Genomic DNA, 24,629 nt, shown 5'->3' with positions numbered 1-24,629 from the left:
AAAGAAGCACTGTATCGTTTTCCATAATGGTTGTACCATTTTGCATTCCCACCAGCAGTGCATAAGAGTTCTCATCTCCCTGCAACCTCTCCAACATTTGTTACTTTCTGATTTTTTGATTAGTGCCAGTAATGTCGGGGTGAGATGGTGTCTCATTGTAGTTTGGATTTGCATTTCCCTAATGGCTAATGATCACAAGCTGTCATGGATTGAATTGTGTCCCCTAGAAATATGTGTCAACTTGGTTAGGCCATGATTCCCAGTACTGTGTGGTTGTCCTCCATTTTGTGATTTTCCTGTGTGTTATAAATCATAACCTCTGCCTATAGTTAAAGAAGTTTAGGGTGGGATGTAAAACCCTTGCTCCGGTCACATCCCTGATCCAATGTAAAGGGAGTTTCCCTGGGGTGTGGCCTGTACCACCTTTTATCTTACAAGACATGAAAGGGAAGCAAGCAGAGAGCTGGGGACCTCATACCACCAAGAAAGCAGTGCCAGGAGCAGAGCGCATCCTTTGGACCCAGGGTTCCTGTGCAGAGAAGCCCCTAGTCCAGGGGAAGGTTGATGAGAAGGGCCTTCCTTCAGAGCCGACGGAGAGAGAAAGCCTTCCCCTGGAGCTGGTGCCATGAATTTGGATTTCTAGCCTACTAGACTGTGAGAAAATAAATTTCTCTTTGTTAAAGCCATCCACTTTTGATATTTGTTATAGCAACACTAGATGACTAAGATATGAGCATTTCCTCATGTATATGTTAGCTACCTGAATGTCTTCTGTAGTGAAGTGAAGAACCCATTTTTTTTTAACACAGAAGTCCAGATCACCTTGGAGGCAGCTGCCTCCTCTCTGGTCCAGTGGTAGGAAGGACACCCCAGTCTGATCCCTGTGGATGAGCCACTTTGTCCACCCAGGACACATCCCAGCCTTTGTTGGCACAGCCATTTCAGTGGCACCACTTTTTGTATGAAGTCTGAATACCTTTGTTTCTCCAGCCCTTCAGTGCTCCCAATTTTTTGGACACTATTCTCTTTCATGTCTGCTTGTAAACCGGTCAGTTCTTTCATGAGTTCATCTTTTCCTTGAAATAGCTAACACTAAGGTAAAAGCAAGGATGAACTCTTACTCTGACTCATCCACTCACTTCCCCTAGAGCCACAGGCTCTGTCGGCATGCCGTCTGCCTTTCAGACCCCTGCAGGTGCCACGTGCTTCACACGGCAGATCATGCATCTCCATCCTCCCACTTGACGTTGGAGGCTTGCCACTTGCTGCCCAGATGGGAAGCCAGTGCCCCACACAGTAGTGTGTCCACCTCATGGAGTGGTTTCTGGGTTAGTGAAGGTTTGTTAAGCAGCAAGTCCTTTATTGCCTGCTCATGTGAAGACCACCATGAGTGTTTCCAGTTGGCAGGCGGCCTTCCACTCGGTCACAGATGTGTGCAGACTGCTGGCGTCTTGTGACTTCGTCATTTCCAGTAGGTGAATTCCAAGATCACTGGGCTCGACCATGCCATGCTAGAGGAGGGGAGCCTGGAGGTTTGTGAGGGAAGGTTTGAGGGTCAGGCACATCATGGCTGCCCACCTTCTGCTGTCCAGAACCTAGGCACATGGGCTTGTGGAACAGCAGTGGAAGTGGGAGAATGGGCTTGAATGTTGTGCCCAGGAGGGGGTATTTGGTTACAGTAAACAGAGACAATATGCTGAATTTGGTCCTCAATCCTTTGTATTAGTTTCCACACGTTGAGCTCTGTGACTTATTATCCGTTTTCTGTTGTGGTTACTGTGTTGTGAAGTCCAAAATCCTCCACAGATATGCATGTGGAAGGCTAATTGCTAAAAACAAGTTGAGACATGACTTTGAAAATATATTCCTTTAAGAATCATTTTAATTGCCCTGAAAGTATAACCAGGGATTTTTGGGTGTTATAGGATTTATCCTGCAGATAACTGGGCAGAACTATTTAGCCTGCACGTGACCGCTGTGGTTGACACCATCTAGTGTTGTTGTCAATATCAAGTTCTTGTTTCGAGTGAGGCTAGAGATCAATTCACCATAAATAGCCTGTGTATCGAGGGAGATCGAGACTCATAATGGTGAGTCTGTCCATGTTGTTGTTAGTTGCTGCCGAGTCGACTCCAACTCTTGGTGACCTTTTGTATAACAGAATGAAACATGGCCTGGTTCTGTGCCATCTTCATGATTGTTGGTGTCTTAGTCATCTAGTGCTGCTCTAACAAATACCACAAGTGGATGGCTTTACAAAGAGAAGTTTATTCTCTCACAGTCCAGTAGACTACAAGTCCAAATTCAGGGCATCAGCTCCAGGAGAAGGCTTTCTCTCTCTGTTGGCTCTGGAGAAAGGTCCTTGTGATGCATCAGTCTTTCCTTGGTCTGGGAGCTCCTCTGCGCAGGAACCTCAGGTCCAAAGGATGCGCCCTGCTCCCAGCACTGCTTTCTTGGTGGTGTGAGGTTCCCATGTGTCTCTGCTCACTTCTTTCTTTTATATCTCAAAAGAGATTGGATTAAGACACTACCTAATCTTGTAAACCTCATCAGTATAACCACATCACAGTGACAGAATTTACAACACATAAGGAGATCACATATAACCTCATCATAGTGATAGAGTTTACAACACTTAAGGAAATCACATCAGATTACACAATCATACAATATTGGGAATCATGACCCAGCTAAGTTGACAGATATTTTGGCGGGGACACAATTCAATCCATGACACTCCACCCTTTGGCCCCCAAAAAATCATGTCCTTGCAACATGCAAAATATACTCATCATATCACAGCAAAAGTGTTAACTCCAAGTCCAAATTCCAAAAATTTCTCTTCATCTGTGAAATCTAGAATATAAGTTATCTGCTTCCAAAGGTACAATGGCAGAACAGGCACAAGCTAGACATTTCCATTACAAATGGGAGAAATTGCAGGGAAAGAAGGCATGACAGGCACCAGGCAAGTCGGCAGAACACATTATATTAGCCCTCAAGGCTTTGAAAATAATCTTCTTTTCTCTGAGACAATTTACACAATAGCCCTGCCCTCCAGACTCTAGGTATTAGCCACAGTCTCCAGATTCTGAGTTGAGGCCCCTCGACCCTGGGCTTCAGCTCCACCTTCCAGGCCCACTGGGACGGCAACTCTGCTCCCTCGGCTTCAGGCGCACCATTCTCCTAGTCCGTTGGAGTGATGACTCCATCCTTAGAAGCACCAGAGGCCATGGCTCCACCCTTTGAAACCCCAGAGGACCCGGCCATACCTTTTGAGACAGGCAGCTCGGCTTCTTGTGTTCCTTGTCTCTTCAGCTTCAGCTTCCTGTGGCCTCTCGGCCCTCGGGCCTCATGCCCGCATCTGCCCTGCTGGGGCAAGTGTTCCAAAACTCGGTAGCTCCGCTGATAAGTGCCCAGAGGCACCCTATTCCGCCAGGAGGCCTCCTGCACACAGGCACTCAGCTCTGTTGCTTCATGGGTCGGCAAGCCTAACTCTACCAATAAGTGCCTGGAGGTACCCACTCCACCAGGAAGCCTCCAGCACACAGGCACTCAGCTCTCTTGCTCCTTGGGTCGGCTCAGGCGCTGGTCTCCTGGTTCTGCTGCTGCCGGTTCTCTGCCACTTCCGTTTCTCTGCTGCTGCTTCTCTGCTGCTGCTGGTCCTCTGCCGCTGCTGCTCCTCTATCCATTCGTAGTTTCAAAACTGCTTCCACATTTTAGGTATCTGTTAGAGCAGCACCCCACTCCTGGTACCAAATTCTGTCTCAGTCATCTAGTGCTGCTCTAACAGAAATACCACAAGTGGATGGCTTTACAAAGAGAAATTTATTCTCTCACAGTCCAGTAGACTACAAGTCCAAATTCAGGGCATCAGCTCCAGGAGAAGGCTTTCTCTCTGTTGGCTGTGGAGAAAGGTCCTTGTGATGCATCAGTCTTTCCTTGGTCTGGGAGCTTCTCTGTGCAGGAACCTCAGGTCCAAAGGATGTGCTTTGCTCCCAGCACTGCTTTCTTGGTGGTATGAAGTTCCCATGTGTCTCTGCTCACTTCTTTCTTTTATGTCTCAAAAGAGATTGGATTAAGACACTATCTAATCTTGTAAACCTCATCAGAATAACCTTACAGTGACAGAATTTACAACACATAAGGAGATCACATATAACCTCATCATAGTGATAGAGTTTACAACACGTAAGGAAATCACGTCAGATTACACAATCATACAATATTGGGAATCATGACCCAGCCAAGTTGACAGATATTTTGGGGGCACATAGTTCAATCTATGACAGTTGGTGTGTTTGAGTCCATTGTTGTGGCTGTTGTCAATCATCTCATTGAGGGTTTCCCTTGTTTTTGCTGGCCCTCTACTTTACCAAACATGATGTCCTTTTCTAGAAATTGCTCATTCCTGATGACATGTCCAAAGTTGTTGTTAGTTGCTGTCAAGTCAGCTCTAACTCGTGGTGACCTTATGTATAACAGAACGAATGGTTGCCCAGTCCTGCGCCATCTCCATTACCTTTGATATGTTAGAGCTCATTGTTGACGCTATTATGTCAGTCCATCTCACTCTACCAAACATGATATCCTTTTGTAGCAATTGATCTTTCCTGATAACCTGTTGCAGAGCCTTCTCGTATTCTGGGCCCCATTCAAAACTAGCAACTTTTCAAGTCACTTGATAAATAAGCCAGAGTAGGACACCCAAATGAGAGATATGTTGCCTCCAAAATCCAGAGATGCCCACTAGGCATTGTGCCTCCTTTTTAGTTGTGGGAGGGGCCAGATACAATAACTTATCCTTTACTTCAGAAGGAATATCTCGACATGTCCTGCATCACCGAAGCCCTAGAAATTTCACTAAGATGGAAAGTGGCTGAATTTTTGTAGGGTTAATTTCTCACCCTCTGGCAGGCAAATGTTTTACCAATACGTCCAGAGTCATTGACACTTCTTCCTTACGAGGTCCAATCAACATACTGTCATCAATTTAATGGACTAGTGTGAGAAATTATGGGAGGAAAAGGCAATCAAGGTCCCTGCAGACTAAATTATGACAGAGGGCTGGAGAGTTGATATTCCCCTGAGGTAGGACAGTGAAGGTGTATTGCTGGCCTTGCTAGCTGAAGACAAACTGCTCCTGGTGGTCCTTCTAAACAGGTTATGAGGAAAAAGACATTAGCGAAATCAATAGCTGCATACCAGGTACCAGGAGATGTATATTAATTTGCTCAAGCAATGAAGCCACATCTGGAACAGCAGCTGCAATTGGAGTTACTACCTGGTTAAGTTTTCAATAATCCACTGTCATTTTCCAAGATCCATCTGTCTTTTGCACAGGCCAAATAGGCGAGTAGAGTGCATCCATCAAGTCCTTTATGGTGGCAGTAATCTGTGCAATCCCTCCAGGAGTGCATTATTGCTTTTGGTTTACTATTTTCCTAGGTAGGGGCAGTTCTAATGGCTTCCGCTTAACCTTTCCTACCATAATAGCCCTTACTCCACATTTCAGGGATCCAATGTGGGGGTTCTGCCAGTTGCTGAGTACGTCTATTCTAATTATGCATTCTGGAACTACAGTATGGGTTCAGGGACTCACTGAACCCACTGTGAGATGAACATTAGCTAATGTTCTATTAGTAATCTGACCTCCATACACCCCTACTGTGACTGGTGGGCCACAGTGATGTTTTGGGTCTCCTGGAATTAGTTCAGAGCCAGTATCCAGTAATCCATGAAAAGTCTGATTATTTGCTTTTTCCCCAGTGAACAGTCACTATCATAAAAGGCCATAGCTTCCCTTGGGGAAGGCTGGGAGAAAGATTAACAGTATAAATTTTTGGAAGTGCAGTGGGGTCCTTGATCAAGGGGACCTGGCCTCCCCTTCATTCAAGGGATTGTGGGTCTGTAAACTGGCTAAAGCCTGGGAATTGATTGAGGGGCTGTGACTCTCTATTCTCGCAATTCAAGTTAGACTGCCATTCACTTGACCTAGAATTCTTCCACTTGAACAGATCAAGTAAATATTTAGTAGGTTTCCCATCTGTTTCACTCCTAGGGATGCCATAACTAAGTAGCCAATGCCATACAAGTCAGACTATTCTGATTACTGCTTTGACTCTGCTGTCCATTACGGTAAACATGCCCACCTTGTCTTTGTCGAGTGAGTGCTGCCACTTGATCCCTACCAATACGGGGTCCAAACAGCCCCATTGTAGTTCCATGTTTTAATTCAGTTAGGGCAGTTCCCACTGTCAATCTGACTTACATAAAATAGCAATCACAGCAGTCTTCAAGGATGTTGTGCCTCCCTTCACAAATTTGTTCCTCACCATTGTGGTAAGAAGTGTGTTCTTCAGGCACTCCATGTGTGGGTTTTTAGGTCTAACCTGATAAATCCACTCTAACATGCTAATATCCCTACATCTTTGGATATCTTCCTCTACAGTATACCAAGGCAGGTCTGTTACTTCAACTTGATTTAGTGTAGGTCACCATGTAATCCATGCTTCAGCAACCCAACCAAATAAACTGTTAGATCCTTTCCTAAACTCTAGAGCTAAAACACTGAATGAAGAATCTGTGCTTAGTGGGCTCATATCAGTAAACTTAGACTGATCCATCTTCCTGTGTTCCTTGCACCATTATCCCACACCCTTAATAGCCATTCCCCTACACAGTCCCCAGGTTTCTGTTGGTACATATTATAATACTCAAGCAGTTCTTTTGGAGTGTAGCTTACCTCCTCTTGGGTCACACTTTATACTTCCTCTTTTGGGGCTTGCTGGGACTAAGTCTAATTACAGGTCTAGAAGCAAGAATGGGTGGTGTGAGAACAATCACCAAAGTCTTGTAAGGCATCTGCCTCAAGTGATGCCCCAGACAATGACTCAGACAAAGGCTGTTTTGACACAGCTGGGTTTATCTCATCAGATGGGGGGTAGAGGTGCTAATGGTTTTACTGAGGAGGGTGCCTTAGCAGACAAAGATGGAGTATCTCTTCAGAGGGAAGTGAGAGGGCTGGTCCTGTTGGCAAGTGTGATTCAATGGAATTTAGGGGCTCAGAGTCCCCAGCTTCCTAATTATCTACCCATATGTCCCTATCCCAAGTTTTAGGAACCCATTTCTTACCAATTAGTGCCCTCACTTTACCTTCAGACACCATTTGAGGTTGGGAATTCAGTTGGCGTTGTAATTCAGCCACTCTTACAGTAAGACTCTGGGTTTGGTTTTCAGCAATATCATCTCTGTTACTACAAGAAATAAGGCTTTCTTTCAAGGCACGAGTGGAAACTTCGAGGTTGTTTATGCAGTGTTGGAGCTTTGATTCGGAAGCCCTGAGCCCATCTCTTTCTTTCAACATTGTCTAGTGAAAGTAGGGCCAACTAACCAGCTTCCTTATACTTCTTATTATGACAGAATTGTAGAAAGGTATCAAATATGCAGTCGTTCAGAGCCTTGCCTCTTACCAATACCTGATCTATTGGTGGTGATATTTTGCGTATTTTTATTGCCACCTGGTGCCGTCGATTAGCAGTGTCCTCTTTACTTCTGGAAGCAGAGTCATCAACAGCTTTAAGACTAACCATACTTGAGAACCAATTTAGAAAACTCATCCTTAAAATTTTGTTTCTCTAGAACCACTCTAGGTACAAAATGTCTTAGGCTGGGTTCTCTAGTGAAACAAACCAGTGACGCGAGTAGAGAGAGAGAGAGAGAGATTTATCTCAAGGAAATGGCTTACGCTGTTGTAGAGGCTGGCATGGGTCAGATGTCAGACTGGAGGCTTCTCCTGACTCACGTAGCTGCAGGGGCTGATGAATCCAAGATTGGCAGGTCAGATGGCAGGCCTCTGGCTCACAGGCTGCAGACACTGACCGATCTCAAAATCGGCTGGTAAGCTGCTAGCTCAAGTCTCAAGAACCAGAGGTCAGATAATGCAAGCCAGATGCAGGATGCAGAGCAAGAGCCTTGTTGGAACATCCATTTGTATACTGGAATTTATATACTGGAGGCAGGCCACACCCCCAAGGAAACTACCTTTCAACTGATTGACTGTTCATAGCTGATCTCATCATAGAGTTGATTACATCATTACATAACTGACAAATTACATCATTACATAACTGCCAAACTGCATCATAACTGCCAAAACACTGAGAATCATGGCCCAGCCAAGTTGGCACACAGCCTTTACCAGCATAGTAACCAGTTTAAGCCTATTTAATTACAAATGTTTTTGACTTAAGGACTTAAGAGGTAAATTAGTATTTTGTCAAGTTTATCTAGTTTCAGAGAAAACCAATAAAGCAGATGTGTTTCCAAAAGGTAACATGGAACAGATCATGGCTGAGACGTGATTAGGTGGTCAGGGACGCACTGCAGCTGGGTAGTCCACCAGCTCACACCCCGAGATGCACCACTGAGCGTGGTGAATGTGCAGACAGCAAGTTTCCAAGTCCGTCCTGGCCGAGCTCACAGGCAGGCGAGGGAGCATGTACCAGGAGGAAGGGGCCTTCAGGCCATACCACAGCCATCCTCACTGCGAGTCTTGGAGCTCTCACCACTGCTGGGAAGATCAGCTTGGACAAACTGCTCTCCTTGTCCCCTTGGGGAGAGCAGTCCCGTGGTTGGTGGGGTGGTTTCTGTGTCATCTCATGGTAACTTTAAATTACAGATGTTGGTGAGTGGATGTGGTGAAACAGTTCAAGGTGAGTAAATGAAGCTTGTGAGAAATTTGGGGTTCCAGTCTTTACCAAGGTTGTCCCCCACTTCCTTTGGTTTGGGGTTGCTTGCCCTGCTGCTGGCTGGTTACTCTGGAAGGCACACTGGCCCTCTTGGGAAACGTCTTATGGAGTCACTGTCTACGTTAAACTAACCCCGCTGAATTCAGCAGGGCTCTGTTTTCTGTGCCCTCTACCCTGGTGGCATAGTGGTTAAGAGCTACGGCTGCTAACCAAACGATTGGCAGTTCAAATCCACGAGGCACTCCTTGGAAACCCTATGGGGCAGTTCTCCTGTGTCCTGTGGGGTCACTATGAGTCGGAATCAGCTTGATAGCAATGAGTTTTGGTTTGGGTTTTTTTTTTTTTTAATTGATTAGTAATAGTACCCTGTCTGCATTTGGATGAGTTGCCAACTGGTTGGAACATTTTAGTAAAAATTGGAAATTAGCTATAATTGATAAAAGTCCGTGTTTTACTTCCTGGTAAAGACCAACCAAGCCAGTTGCAGTTAAGTCAACTCCAACTCATGGCGACCCCATGTGTCTCAAGGTAGAACTGTGCTCCATAGGGTTTTCAATGGCTGATCTTTCAGAAGAAGGTCTCCAAGCCTTTCTTCCGAGGTGCCTCTGGGTGGAATCAAACCTCCAACCTTTCAGTTAGCATCTGAGTGTGCTAACTCTTTGCACCACTCAGGGACTTCTGTGAAGACCACCAACATGGCCCTTATTTTAAAGAGTGACCAACATTAAAGAAAAAAAGAAACCAGCAGAGGTACCAGCACATCTCGCAGTGGAGAAGTGTCTCAGGGGAGTTGTATGGTACTCAGAGGACTTCTCTATACTGTGGGGTTACTTTTAGGAATCGTGGGGAGGGATGGAGCCTGGAGGCAGAGATGCCTGCTCGTTCACAGTGGCACTTGTCTAGGGCCTGAGGGAGGCTGTGTTAGACATGAGGGAGCCTGGTGGGTTTGGCTCAGGTCATGTGGGGCAGCCGGAGATGGGAGAGCTCAGTGTCATTTGATCGGCAAATGTGTACTGAGCCTGAGTCCTGTGCAGGCACTGGGCTGGGGCTGGATGGGTGGCATGAGGGCACTGAGGTCCCTCTCCACCTCCAGGATCTCACAGCCCAAGGGGAGGGGCAGGCAGCAAAGGGAGTGGGACATCCCTGTCAGGCTATGTCAGCAGAAGTGGGTAGGCTGGTGGACTTGGGAATTGTTTTTGAGGAAGAGCTGGCAGTCCTGATGGTGCTTCAGATGTGGGGATGAGAAAGAATAAGGGACCAAGGTGACCGCCCAGTTTCTGGCGGCATGCATTGGGGCTGGGTAGGACTGAGATGACACGGGTTTGCTGTGTGGATGCATTGGCAAGTTCACTGCTAAGCCTGCCCATCCGGTGCCCACAGGCCCTGGGCCAGGACAGCCTCTGCACCAGAGCAGTGCTGCATCCACAGTCCCTCAGGAGCTCAGCTGTGCCAGCGCTGGGTGGGTGCTGCCCAGCCTCCTTCAAGAGCCCCGGCTGGGATACAGTCTTCAGGGGCTCAGCTGCCTCTCACTGCCTACAACGTTCGCATGTGGCTTTTCTGTGCTGCTTTCCTTGTTAATAAGGTGGGCGGACTATACCTACAACTACAGGGTCTCGCCAGCTCCCTTCATTTTGGTGACGGCAAGGGTACCAGTTTCAGTGGTTTCGTCCTCTCATTTTGTCTGTCTTTGCCAATCCTAGTGACCTTGAACATACCCCTGGAATCACTGACTACATGTTTTTTCTGCTAATTGTCCTCGATCTGTTTTCCTCTTCTGATTCAGTAGATTCCCCTCTAAATCGATATTTTCCAGTTAATAGTGAACATGATGAATATTTGGCATTGCTATGCTTGATTATTTAATTTGCATTCACGGGAAGAACCATGTTTGCTAAAAGTAACGCATGAATCTGATTTGCTCTGCCCTGTCTGCCAGATCTCATTCAATGTGTACAGAATTTCTAAAGGTTAACTGAAGAGCAGATTGCTTGGATGAAATTCTAGAAAGGAAAATATTTCATTGTAAAATATTATAAATGAATAATTTTGAACATGTTAGTGATACTGTTTTATTTAGATAGTATTGAAAGCAAAGTACAAATGATGAAATGAATCTGTTCTCTAATCATATGTGATTAGCCTGTTGAATTTCAGATTGTTTTATTTCTAATCATATAAGAGATTTGTATGGTGAAACCTGTGAGAGCCGGGACTCGACAGGACTGCCTTGTTTTTCTGGGTCTTGCAAGTTTTCCACCTTTGACAGAGTGCAGTCTTACTTCTGTTGCTTGTTTTAGTGGAAAATATTTGAGCTTTCCTTCTCTGACAGGTTTCTGCCTTACACAGGTTTTACCGTACTTCAGTTGCCTTTGTTAAATAAAAAATTAAATCATCGTTCAGCTATTTTCTTATCATCAAAAAATCAAGCCCTTAGCAAGCTGCTGGAGTTACAGTAAAGAATCAACTTGAATAATCTCCACTTTAACACTTCTCTCTCTTTTTTTTAATTTTTAGTTTATAGCTGTTAAAAATAAAACCAGTAATAGTCATAAAGAATATGGAAAACTTTCCTCAAAAACCATCCTTTTCTGGAGGAAAAATGGATTAATTCCAGTGACACTTATTAGTGATTTTAATCAAGTTTCCTGCTTGTCTTAAACACTATGTTATCTGTAAGTTTTTAGTGGATTTCCAAAGAGAGACTTTTCACCAGCACAAAAGGGGACATTGAAGTGCTGAGGCAACTTGAAAACCCTGTCATGACTGAATTATTTTCTGCCTTGATATAATGTTTTCTCATGAATGGAATGCATGCTGAGTCATTGAGTATGTCTGTATTTTTGGTAGCTAATGTACATATTATGTGGGGCACATGTGTCCTTCTGGACTCTGGGGGTAGGATTGGTGGAATGAGGCAAGAAAAATATCGTGTTATCTTGGTAATTTTATTTTATTCAGTGAAACTTTTCAAAACGCGGGATAACACATAAAGTCACCGTGCAATGGTTGCACGTAATTGTGGTTCGAGTCTCCCATCTTTCTTAGTGCTATATTCTTTGCTTTGCCTTCTAGATCCCTTGACAGGTGCATACAATGTATAGTGCCTGAAAATGAGGTATTCACGCGAACGTGGAATCATCATGAGAAATGCAACTTTCAAATAACGCACGGGAGAGACAGAAAAAGAGACAAAAGTTTTGCACAATCACACCCCCAGGATGCACCACCTGTTACAATACCCTGTAAAAACCGTAATTTGCGGTGCACACCCATTTCTTCCATTTCATACAGTTATACAGGTCCCTGCCTGCCGGTAACACGTACTGTCAGTGGGGAAGTAGCTTCCCAATAAATCCGAGAGGCAGAAAATGTAGGTGAACGCCACATGTCCCGCAGGTCATGAAAGGGTTTAATATAAGTCATGTTCTTTATGTTTTATTCCAAAATATCTTTTTTCAGTAAAGGCAGGGAGGTGAGGGGGAAGGTTGGGGATGCTTATGACTTCACATAGTGGAGAAGAGATAAGGAATACTGTCAAAAGTTGATAGGGGTATTATATTTATATCTTTTATACTTTAGCTTTGCAATGTAAGAATCTACCAAATGGTAGAAAGAGTCACACAACAATTAACCATTCAGCCACCATCTGGCTTAAAAAATAAAACATCACCAAATTCATCATGTTATTTGAAATCAGGAGTTAACCCAGAGTTGTCTTCTAGTCAGAGCTAGTTCTTCTGCTGTGGCTGTTGGCATGGGGGTCCACTGCACCGTGCTCTACACGATGACCCTATGTCTAGGCCACGTTGGTAAGCAGTGCAATCTCATCTCACCAACTCGGGAGGCCACCGTATCAAGTACTATATTTCTGAATGGACTGTGATCTGTTCTGGACTTTATTGTCACATCAATCTGTTTGTCCATCTGTGAGCCACGGCCATGTTGTTTCAGTCATTGAGGCTCTTTGGTTTCAGATCTGAGAGGTCTTATTCCTCTAGTTCAGAGCCTTCCTGGCTATTCTGACCTGTTTATTTTTCCACACAATCTTTAAAATCAGCTTGTCTAGTTCCATTGGAAAAAAAAAAAAAAGAGTTGTAGTTGGAACCATGTTAAATTTAGTCTCCGGTCTTCTGATGCCAAGTTCAGTGGTCTCTCACACCTCACTACCTCCCAGGTTTAGCTGATTTCATATTGCTTTAAGGCCATCCTGAAAAATGAACAACTTATTTTGAATGTTGCTATCAAATAAAGCTTTTCAGTAATTGACTATTCCAGGAATTTTGTTCTATATGGGATTTTTGATGTGATTTTAATTCTTCTGTGTTTATAGTTCAGGCCATAAGAGGTGCTTTTCAAAATGAAAGAAAAATAGTTACGTGACATGCTCTAAAGTGCTTGCATTTATGATTTTTCTTTGTTTTATAACCTTTGGTACAAGAGTTGGCATTTGTAGAAGCAAAAAATGTTGGCTTATGCCCTGCAAGAGATTTGTAGCTCTCATTCTTAATATGCAAGGACCTACCATGCCCCGTGCTCTGCGATTATTTTCTACTGTGAGACATTTTCCATATCCTTATTTTAGAATTTTAGTACATAAGAGCAGGAAAACAAGACTTACTCTGTAAAATACATTACAGCTAGGTTGACTCCTGTGGCTCTGGACTTTACCTTCATTGTCTTTGAAAAGTTTATTCTTCCTTGTCCAAAGCCTCTGAGAGAAGTCAGCCTTCTCAAGCAACCAGTTATTGATTGGAAATATATAAGAATTAGATTAATAATGAATTGGAGTCCCTGGGTGGTGCAAATGGTTAAAAACCACTCGGCTACTAACTGAAAAGTTGAAGGTTCAAGTCCACCCTTGGAAGAAAGGCCTGATGATCTACTTTTGAAAGATCACAGCTGTTGAAAACCCTATGGACCACAGCATGGATGAGCCTTAAAAACATTCTGCTGACTGAAATAAGTCAGTCGCACAAGGACAAATACTGTATGATCTCACTTATATGTAAGAAACAAATATATAGAGACAAAAGATCATTAATGGTTACCAAGGGTGGGAGAGAGGGGGAAAGAGGGCATTTTTGCTTGGGGGGTGGGTAGTGAGTGTATGTTGGTGGTGGTGGAATACTTTGGAAAAGGATAGTGATAATGGCTGTACAACATGAAGAATGTAATCAATGTCATTGCATTGTAAATGTTGTCCAGACATGAAAACCTGCCTCCCAAAACAGAAGATGCCAAGACTGAAGAAAGAGGTGGGCAACTCTAGTGTGGCCACAAAGGAGTTTATTAGGGAGTCTTAACATACGAGACAGTCCTGGATGGCCACAGGACCAAAGCTGATCTCCACACCCCGCAGTTGGAGGGCAGAGGTTTGATAGTGGTGGTTGACACTAGTGGCTACAAGCCAGGGGCTTACATAAGAGTAATTCATTATACGGTCGTAAACTAGTGGACCACATGTGGTCATGTTCGGCCTCACAAAGCCTGTTTCCCCTTCAGTCCACCTCCCGAGGCAGGCTCTTACAATCTGGCACGCTCTTGCTCTTGTGCCATAGTATCAGAGACACTGTTCCCTCCCTTCAGGGCCTAGATATGGAAGTGAGGTTGGCCAGGTGCCATATGGTGCCCGCACATGTCAAGAGGCAGAGGAAGTTGCCGTGTGCCCAGAACAGGGGGAAGGCTTCTCTGATAAGGAGAAGGAACCAGGAGTGAGAAAGTGACCCAGTTCCCAGCCTCCTTATCAGAGAATGTGCTGAGCCCAAGGCCTTTACTTAGGGTGTCTGAGTGGGAGGCATAGAGGCAGACCATTTCCCCAACAAATGTAGAAACTGTTGTATTGATGAATGTTCTGGTGTGTATGTTTTCCCCGTAATAAAAAAGAAAAGGAGAGAGAAAAAAAAACTATGGAGCACAGTTCTACTCTGATACACATGGTGTTGGAGTGACTGAACGACAACAATTTAAAAAAAAAATGAATTAAGAATTCACATGTAGTTGTAATAAATAATACAGAGAGATCCCATGTACCCTTAACCCAGTTCCCCCAGTGGTAACATCTTACAAAACTGTAGTACAGTATCACAACCAGAATATTGATGTTGATACATTCAGAAACAGAACATTTCCATCCCCGCAAGGATCCCTTATGTGTCGCCTTTTTATAGCCTCACCCACTTCTTTCTTTCCCACACCACCTCCTCCTTAACCCCTGACAACCACTAATCTGCGCTCATTCCCATAATTTTGTCATTTGAAGAATGTCACGTAAATGGAGTTTTACAATATGTAACTGGGATTGGCTTTTTCACTCAGCATAATTCTCTGGAGCTTCATCCAGGTTGTTGAATATTCAATAGTCTGTTCCTTTTTCTGCTGAGTAGTGTCCTATAGTATAGACATACCACAGCTGGTTTAACCATTCCCCTGCTGAAGGACATCCAAATTGTTGCCGGTTTTTGACTATTACGAATGAAGTTGCCGTAAACATGGATGTGCATGTTTTTGTGTGAACTTAAGTCTTCATTCTTCTGAGATGAACACAAAAGTATACGATTCCTCCCTGAATCATAGGATAGTTGCATATTTTGTTTTTTAAAAATTGCCAAACGATTTTCCAGAGTGGCTGCACCATTTTACATTCCTAGCACAGTGCACGAGTGATCCAGTTTTTCTGTATCCTCATCATTTGGTGGTGTCGCTGTTTTTTATTTTATTCTGGTAAGTGTGTAATGATATCTCATTGTGGTTTTAATTTGCATTTCTCCGATGGCTAATGATGTTGAACATCTTTTCATGTGTTTATTTGCCATCTGTGTATCCTCTTCAGTGAAGTGTCTCTTCATCTCTTTTGCCCATTTACTAACTGGATTGTTTATTTGTTTTTACTGTTCAGTTTTGAAAATTCTTTATATATTCTAGATACTAGTCCTTTGTCACATATAATCAGATGTGTGGTCTTCAAATATTTTCTTCCAGCCTGTAGCTTGTCTCTTCATCCTGTTAACAGTCTTTCATGGAGCAAAAGTTTTTAATTTTGAAGTCTAGTTTATCAGTTTTTTATTTTATGGATTGTGCTTTTTTGTGGTAAGTCTAAGAACTCTTTGTCTAGCCCTAGATCCTGAAGATTTTCTCTTGTGGTTTTTCTAAATGTTTTGTAGTTTTACATTTAATTCCATGATCTACTTTGAGTTAATTTTTGTACAAGGTATGAGAGACTTAGGTAGAGTATGTCTTCTTTATCCTCCTGGAAGTGGAAGTCCCTTCTGCCTATTTTAAAATCAGTTTTCAACTAATAAGAACAGAGTCATTTGGACAAGTTTGTTGTTTCCCTGAATTTATAATTTTGGTTATTCAGAAAATGCCTTTCCTACACAACATCTGCACCTTTGAATACACTGTTTGCCCCTCTTATGATATGCCCAAGATCAAGGCCCCCCCAAGGCTTGCTTTCAATATCTCTGGCTCCATATTCCTTGCCTGACGTATTGGCTGATGGGCCACTCCAAACACCTGCCCCTTCATGAGGGCATCCCCCCTTTTCATAACGGAGATATTAAAGCACATACAAACAGAGTCGTATAAAGAGCCCCACAGGTCCACCAGGCAGCATCAGCAGTTCCCAGTCATGGCCGATCCCATTTCCTCTGCACCCTATCTTCTGTTTCCCCACCACATTGGGTTACTTTGAAGTAAATCCAGGACAATATCGTTTCAAATGTAAATACCTTGGTATATATCACCAAAAGGTAAGTATTATGTTCACACCTAAAATAATTAACAATTCCTTAATATAATCAACTATCCGGACAACATTTATAGTTAAATTTCTCAATTACAGAATCTGGCTCGTTCATTTTAGGTTCCTTGTAATTTCCAGCGCTGTGCTTTGCACATAATAGATTCTCAGAAAACATTTCTTGAAGTAATTAATGAATATAAAATAATGAATGCTTTAAAACTATCTGAAGGTCCGTAATATACCTGTTGCTGTCGAGTCAATTCTGACTCATAGCTACTCTGTAGAACAGAGTAGAACTGCCCCAGAGGGTTTCCAAGGCTGTAATCTTTATGGAAGCAGACTGCCACATCTTTCTCTCATATGTCGGCTGGAGGGTTTGAATCACTGACCTTTCCGTTAGCAGCCGAGTGCTTAACCACTGCGCAACCAGGGCTCCTTCTGAAGGTTCCTCGGTGGTGGAAATGGTTTGTGCTCAACTGCTAACCTAAAGATTGACACCGAGCGGTACCAAGAAACAAAAGGCCTGGCGATCTGCTTCCATTAAGATTATTGTTATTAGGTGTCTTTGAGTTGAGACAGCCAAGAAGACCCTATGGAACAGTTCTACTCTGTAATACTTGGAATTGTCGTGAGTTGGAATCGACTCCGTGACAACTAATAACAATAACAAACCTATCTGGAAAACCTTTTAACATAGAGGATTCTAAATAGAAATTCATTTAACTTTTAGCAACAAATTGTCCAGAAATACAGTGAGATTAAAAATTATTAATAGATGAGTATCATGAAAACTCTATAAGTTTAAAATATATGTGTATGTTTTAGCCACCATTTTCCTAAAAGCAACAATATGCCTTTTAGTGATATACGGTATAAATTATATTTGTATACAAAACAATATGTGGCTAATCTTCGTTTTGCAAATCTTCTTTTTCCTCAATTACAATTTGATAGGATTCATTATTACAGATTATGTGTTAGTACAGTCTTGCCAAGTATATCCACAATATTTAGAAAAGGAAACTCCTAAATTTGTTAATAATTAGACTATTGGAGTAATCATTCTTTGAGGATTTCCTGTGGTTTCTCCTGCCAATGAAATAATAAGTTATGCATGGCCAACAAATTAGATTAGATTTTAACAATTATATGCTCCTTAGTTTCAGCTATATGAGGCACTGTTCAGAATAAAAATAGTTAAGTTAAATGCTGTGGGGTGTTCGTACTTGCTACATAGCTTTGCTTTGCAACGCAAAACCAGAAGTCTTCCCACAAATGGCAGATTTGTTCATTAGCATCTGGCTTGAGTTCTGGGCTTGTGTGTCACGGTGGGACGCGCTTTCAGAGAGATCATTCTAAGATACACGCCTCCTGGCATCTCTCCCTGGCTCCCTGCTCTCTGTGGCCCTCCATCCCCAGCAGTGAGGTCCCTAAGAGGCTCCCGCTGTGGTTCCTTCCCCCCTGCATTGTGTCCCACCGTACCAGGAGGGTCTTAATCAGGAAGCCTGTGGTGTCAGGGAGCAAAACCGGCTTAGAGCCTAACAGCAAAGGGGGAAACAGGCAAGAGCCCCAAAGACCAGGTACAGCCCGAGAGTTTGCCAAGGACTGGAGAAAAGGCAGTCTCTCTCCTGCCCCCACCCCAGTTTGGCATTTCTCTCTGCCTCCCTGGCAACCTCTGCTCATCTCTGTGTTTTCATGTCAATTGCACTTTGGCCAATGTGGCCGCCCGGCTCCTGCACGCCGGCCCCTGAGGACGTCATAAGGAGGGCGCTCAGAGGGGCTGTGGGGCTGAATCCCTCTCTCTCCATGATTTTCCTGTGCTAAAAGCAGTATGTGCTTTTCTAGATGAGTTTTAGCATTTAAGCACCCCCAGGAGAAGGTTCCAGGGGGATCTTGATGGTAATTGTCACAGATGGGGAGGGAGAGCATCCTGGGCGCCTGGCCTCTGTGCACAGCGCTGCAGCATCTCCCGCCACTTGGACCCCTGAGGCAGCTGTCTGGGGGGACGGGTGGGAGGCTAGAAAGCAGTCGTAGGCCTATGTGGTAGAGCTAGTTAGGTGGTCATGTTGAAAGGCGTGGATGACGATTAAGTGTAGAACCACCCATGTTTGGGAAAGCCTGCACTTGGAAAGAAACCGACACCAGGAATATTCACGAGAGCAAGTTGAGGGACGTGGTGACTGAGGGCAGGGAAGGCCCAGGAAGACCTGGGAAGGAGGGCAGGGAGGGTCCAAAGATGGCGCCAGGCTCCTGGCACAGGTGACAGGCCAGGGAGGGTGGCAAATCCTGGAGCCAAAGGACTTTTGTTTTTTCTTTTTGTGAAATGTCAAAATTAATTTGTGTGTATTGTGGCAAGCTAAACCCTGGAGAGGTGCGTGAAGCAAAGCTCCTGTCCTCTGCCCCCTTCCCTGCCACCCCAAGTGAGCGTGGCGTTTGTGGTGCTCCGGTGAGCACAGCAAGCCTCAGGCCCTGCTTTAATCCCTGCAGAGCGTTTGTTTGCCACCTGTCCCCCCACCCCCACCCCACACTAGAGTGCGTGCTCCCTCCCGGAAGCGGGGACACCTGTGTCGCCAGCACCTAGAGCAGAGCCTGCCCCAGGCTTGTGGAGAAGCTGCAGAAGGAGAGGCGGGAGAGAAGGAGTACATACGGGGCTTTTCTGTTTTATTAAAAGTGCTTATCCTACAATGCATGCTGGGCCACAGCTTGTGTTTATACTTAATGAGGATGCCTTACTGGGCATCGAATTAGGTCGCTTGCTATTTTTGCAGTTTGTTTAATATTCTGCTCTGTAATGAATCTTCATATAATAAGCCATTTCCACTTTTAGTGGACATTCAGGCTGCTGCGGGGTGTGCCTCTTAATTTACTACAGCTGCAATAACATCCTTCTGTAAGACTACATCATTGCGTCTGTATATAGTAATCCATACAGAATCCAGTGCCAAAAGCAGGGTCAGAAGGCACACACATATTCCAGAAAGATTGTAAAGATTCACGCTTTTCCTCCTCCCACCCACACGTGACATGCCTGTGTCCCCCGGTGTCTCCCAGCACTGCACGCTGACACGCTTCTGTTCAACTGGAAACGTTAGCATACAACATGCGTGCGGTCAATCGAAGTGTGCAGCGTGGAGAACACTGCCAGGTGCGCGCGTCCCGCTGAAGACACGGCACCGTTCTCACTGCCTCACTCCCCAGCTGGGCCCTCAAAGCCACCAGCCTCCCTCTCCCTGGAGGGAAAGCTCTCCTGGATTTTGTGTGAATGGTTTGTGTTAACCGTCCCTCGCTGCCTTTTCTCTGAACCCTTACTGCAGGCGCACGTGCCCATTATTTGGTGATGTCAGCTTTTGGAATTTACATAAATGGCGTCATCGTAGTCTGTGTAAATGTATGTTTTCTTCCTTGATCCGTCCTTGTTTTGTTGTTGTTTTCGTCAATATTGTTTTCGAGATTCATCCAGTTTAACGCATTTAACTTTGTTTTCGTTCATCTTTCCCTTTCCCGGCTGGATTATGGAGTGCTGTGTGAAAGTACTGCGTACGCTCCAGTCTGTGTGTTTCTCGTCACTACTGTTGATGGTCGTGGGGCTCGCTTTCTCCCGTTTCCTCGCAGAAGTAATACTGGCGTGGACTTTTCTGTGCACACATGGAGGGATTTCCCGGGGGCCGTATGCCCAGGGGTAGAATTACGGCCTTGGTGTGTGTATGTTCACCTTACATGGGTCATTCCCTGCATGGTTTTCCGGCGTGGCCGTGTCTACCCACACTCCCACAAAAATGACATCTGCTGTCATCCAGCTTTTAGGATTTCTGTTCCTTCTGGAGTCTGTGAAATAGTATCGCATTGTGTTTGTGATTTGCATTTCGCCGACGACACATGAGGTTTGTTATCTTTTCAAATGTATTGAGACGGTTTGTATTTCTTTCTCTCTGAAGTGGCTGTTTGTGTCTTCTGTCCATTTTTGCTTTGAGACTATTTGCTGTTATTGATTCACAGACATATTTTATTTGGTTAAGACACTACTTCTTTGTCAATCATAGGTATTGCAAATGACTTTTCCTAGTTTTTGGCTTTTAAAAGTTACTAGTGTTCTTTTCAGTTCCTGCTAGTCTGATGGGTGAAGGCGATTGATTCTCAATTTCGTTTCATTCATTCAATCAACAAGTATTCGTTGAGCTTCTCCTCTGTGCCAGGCACTGTTCTGGGCGCCAAGGATATAGCAGTGGATAAAGCCAAGTCCCGTGCAGCTTCCGTGTTAGTGCAAGGAACAGACCAGAAGCAGACGGGTAATGGAAGGTGGTCATAAATGCCACAAAGAAAAAGGAAGAAGGGGTGCAGGGAGGGGCATCCTGAGACAGAGGTGGAGAGATCAGGGGCGGCTGTTTCACACTTGTTGGTCAGGTGGCCTCATCAAGAAGATGATGTTTGACACTTCGGGGGACAGAGTAGCAGGGACGAGGGTCTGGGGACCATGGTTTCAGGGGACATTTAGGTCAATTGGCATAACAAAGTTTATTAAGAAAGTGTTCTGCATCCCACTCTGGTGAGTGGTATCTAGGGTCTTAAAAGCTAGCAAGTGGACATCTAAGATGCTTCAATTGGTCCCAACCCACCTGGAGCAAAGGAGAATGACGAACACCAAAGACACAAGGAAACTATTAGCCCAAGAGACAGAAAGGGCCACATAAACCAGAGACTGCATCAGCCTGAGACCAGAAGAACTAGATGGTGCCCAGCTACCACCAAAGATCACCCTGACAGGGAACACAACCGAGAGTCCCTGATGGAGCAGGAGAAAAGTGGGGTGCAGAACTCAAATTCTAGTGAAAAGACCAGACTTAATGGTCTGACTGAGACTGGAGGGATCCCGGAAGACATGCCCCTGGACTCTCTGTCAGCCCACAACTAAAACCACTTCCGAGGCCAAGTCTTCAGACAAAGATTAGACTGGACTATGGGACATAAGGTGATACTCATGAAGAGTGTGCTTCCTAGCTTAAGTAGATACATAAGACTAAATGAGCAGCTCCTGCCCGGAGGTCAGATGAGAAGGCAGAGAGGGTTAGGAGCTGGTTGAATAGAAACGGGAAATCCGGGGTGGAAAGGAGGAGTGTGCTGTCACAGTATAGGGAGAGCAATTAGGGTCACATAACAACATATGTATGAATTTTTGTATGAGAGACGAACTTGAATTGTAAACTTTCACTTAAAGCACAATAATAAGAAAAAAAAGAAGAAGATGATGTTTGAGCAAAGGCCTGAGGGAGGTGAGGGGATGAGTTGTGTAGACATCTGGGGAGGAACCTCCCAGGTAGAAGGAAGGGCGCAGGCAAAGGCCGGAGCTGGACGCCTGCTTAGGGTGTTCCAGGAACTGCACAATGCCCCACTCCTGGGCCTGTGGGAAGAGGGTGTGCAGGAGGTAAGGCTGGAAGGTTGGCGTGCAGACCGCAGGGGCCTCTGGTATCCCATGGAGACTTTGGATCTTACTCTCGGAGAGGTGGGGGTCAGGGAAGGGTTTTAGAAAGAACATGTACAATTCAGTGACATTGATTACATTCTTGAAGTTGTGCAGCCGTTCTCACCCTCCCTTTCCGAATTATTTCTCCTCCGTTAACATAGACTCACTGCCCCCAAGCTTGCTCTTCTGACCTTTGGAGTTGATGTTGTCCGTTTGGTCCCATATAGATAGTTGTTTAAGACAGCGCAGTGCTCAAGGCAAACATCCTGCTGTTGCTTTTAATCTTGCCTATAAAAACAGAGACTGTGGAGGATAGAGAACATGGTGACCACCAGGCAATGGCGCCATAGCTCAGCGCATAAAGCCCCAGGCCTGGAACCAAACTGCCTGGACGCAGAGCCCTGCCCTGCCTCCCAGGGGCTGTAACACTGAGCACCACCTGGTGCCTCAGTTTGCTCACTTGTAAAATGGGGATAATAATAGTACCTACCTAAGAGAGTTGTTGCGAGCATTAAAAATAATAATAATTAGCACAAAGAAAAGCATCTGGTACATATGCTGAGTGCTTAGCTTCCATCCCACGTCCTTCAAGAATCTGCTTGCTATTCCACCTCAGATTGATTTTACTGTTCTCTGAACTATTCACTGTGCTTGTCATTTGCACCATGCAGTTGACCTTATAATCAGTATGTCTCTTCACATAAATTATCTCTTCAAGTAAATTGTAAATCTCTAGGGAACTGTGACTGCCTGAGAAACTAGGAAATACTAAACCTTCAGTAGTTGCTTGTATGTATAGAGGCATTTCTAACCCTCAAAATCCACATTAGTTTTTACATTGTTCAGGAGGAGGCTTCATTAAAGATTCTCCATGCCAGCTTTTGAGGACAGGCATTTCAAAAATTGATATGGAAATGCAGAGGACCTAGAATAGCCAAAACAGTTGTCTAAACAAAGAAAAAAGCTGGAGTGGTACCCTACTCAATTTCAGAACTTATCACAAGGCCACAATATTGGCATAGGCATAGACACATAGATGGATGGGACAGAATTGAGAGCAGAAATAGGCCCACACATAGATGACCAAGTGATTTTCTTCAAAGGGCAGTTTGATGGGGAAAGGATAGTTCTTTCAACAAATGATGTTGAAACAGTTGGATAGTCATATGTTAAAAAAATGAACCTTGATTCTTACGTCACACATTATACAAAATGTAATTTGAAGTAGATCATAGATCTAAATGTCAAACTTCTACAAGTCTTCCTAGGAGAAATTTCTAGCGACCTTGGGATTGGCAAATATCTTAAACAGGATACAGATAGCCTAAATCATAAAAGAAAAAAATGATCATTTAGACTGCATCAAATTTTAAAACGTTTACTCTTTGAAGTACACTGTTAAGAAAATGAAAAGGCCAGCCAACGACTTAGAGAAAATATTTGCAAAACATATATCTGATAAAGGACAATCTAGAATATGAAAAGAACTCTTACGATCCAATCAAAAATAAATAAAAGATCTGGTAAGAAAAAAAGACAAACAATTTAAACAGATACTTCTCCAAGAAAAGTACCCAAGAAAAATGAAAATAGATGTCCACATAAATAGCTGTACGTGAAAGCTCACAGCTTTATTCATACTAGCCAAAAAATTAGAAACGAACTAAGCGGCCCATCACCCGGCAAATTGTTTATCTAATAGTGTTGTCTGTTCCATGGGACGCTCCTCATAATAAAAAGGCAAACCCTACAGATACATTAGCAATGTGAATAAAGCTCAAAAGCATTGTGCTAAAGTCAAGGAGACAAGGCATAGAGGACTGCATACTTTATGTGATTCCCCTTACATGAAATTGTAGGATGGATGAAACTGTAGTTACGGAAAGTGGAGGCACGGTCTCTGGGAGTTGGGGGAGGAATTGACTGTAAAAAGGCACGAAGGAACTTTTTGGTGATAGTAATGCTTTATGTCTTCATCATGGTAGACCTTACATGACTGTACACATTCATGAAAACTCATCGAGCTAAACACTTAGCGTGGGTGAAGTCTAATTTGTGTAGACCACACTCAGTAAAGCTGATTTTTAAAATGGAAAGGTATCCGGATGGAACAGCTGAGGCTACTGATTTCTGGAGCCCAAGACACAGTTTCCAAAGGTCAAATGCCGCGTGAGTGGGTATCGTGTGGGGTGCCGAATTGCTGGTCTCCCTGCGTTTATGCTCAGCTGCCTTCTTACTTGTGGCCCAGAGCATAGGTGGGAAAAAGGCATCATTGCTGTTCTGTTTCCCAGTCGTGTGCAAACCGATTCAGACTAAAGGGAGATGTGTGAGGCACTTTATAAACTGAGCAGGCTATGCACGTGAACCAAAACCATCAAACCCGTTGCCGTCAAGTCCATTCCAACTCCTAGAGACTCCGTAGGACAGAGTAGAACTGCCTGATAGAGTTTCCACAGAGCGCCTGGTGGATGCAAACCGCCAGCCTTTTGGTTAGCAGCCATAGCTCTCAACCACTACACCACCAGAGTTCCAATGCACGTGAAGGTGGTTGTTCTTATTCTCTTACAGTCTCTGCAGCCATGTTTTTATAATGTACCTCAAAGTTTCAGTGAAATAATTCTAGACGCCCTACACAGACTGTCTGACTGGTTACCCCACGTAGACTGACTGGTTACCCCAC

General features: G+C 44.2%; 1 protein-coding gene across 1 annotated transcript in view; it reads left to right on the top strand.

Annotated features, from left to right (window-relative positions):
* The window catches only part of ADARB1 (adenosine deaminase RNA specific B1), a 75,235-nt gene that overhangs the window by 5,779 nt on the left and 44,827 nt on the right, over positions 1-24,629 (top strand). The gene's annotated exons all lie outside the window — the stretch shown is intronic.

Source organism: Trichechus manatus, unplaced genomic scaffold, assembly GCF_000243295.1.
Source record: "Trichechus manatus latirostris isolate Lorelei unplaced genomic scaffold, TriManLat1.0 scaffold00128, whole genome shotgun sequence".
Lineage (NCBI taxonomy): Eukaryota > Metazoa > Chordata > Mammalia > Sirenia > Trichechidae > Trichechus > Trichechus manatus.
This window is presented reverse-complemented; position numbering and strand designations above follow the sequence as displayed.